Here is a 708-nt window from a genome sequence, read left to right on the forward strand (position 1 = left end):
AGCCTTAAACACCCAAAAGGAAAGTATAACCAAAGATTAAAGGGGCCAATATAATTTTTTAAGAGTCCATATGTGTCACTAAAGGCTATATAACAACCAACAATGCCAGATAGGAGATTCTTTCTTTTGAGTTGCTGGCCAGGGGGGCCCAAGTGACTCCCAGATAGTAACCCAGCATAGAACTGGGAAAATGAACAGCAGACCCCAATCTTACCTAGTGGAATATTGACAACTCATTGCTGCTAGACAACAAACAGCTGACCTTCCTAAAACAAAGACCTTTAGGTAGGCTGACTAGATTCACCAGATGGACAAGTAGTGGGGAACGGCTGGGGGTGCTGACAACACAGCAGACAGTAGCAGGGATAACAGAGTATAAGGGCTCTAGCGGGGAAAGGGAGACTATGGGAGGGTGCCATCTGGGAAATGAGTGTATAGTTGAATAAGATGGTTTGGGATGTTCTGTGTGATATACACACACACACACACAAAAAAAATCAACAATCTTAAAAAATGTATTAGATTTGGGGAGGAAGCATAAAAATTTATACCATGCTAATTAGAAGAGGTGATAAACATTACCATTGAAATCTACCTGATGACTTTATAGACATACACAGTCGTCAAGGATCTTTGTGCAACTGTTATGACTACCAATAATCAGATACATACAGATTAGAGATGCATAGACAAACATCTCAGTGTTAT

This window comes from Nannospalax galili, unplaced genomic scaffold, assembly GCF_000622305.1.
Source record: "Nannospalax galili isolate Female #2095 unplaced genomic scaffold, S.galili_v1.0 scaffold33, whole genome shotgun sequence".
Lineage (NCBI taxonomy): Eukaryota > Metazoa > Chordata > Mammalia > Rodentia > Spalacidae > Nannospalax > Nannospalax galili.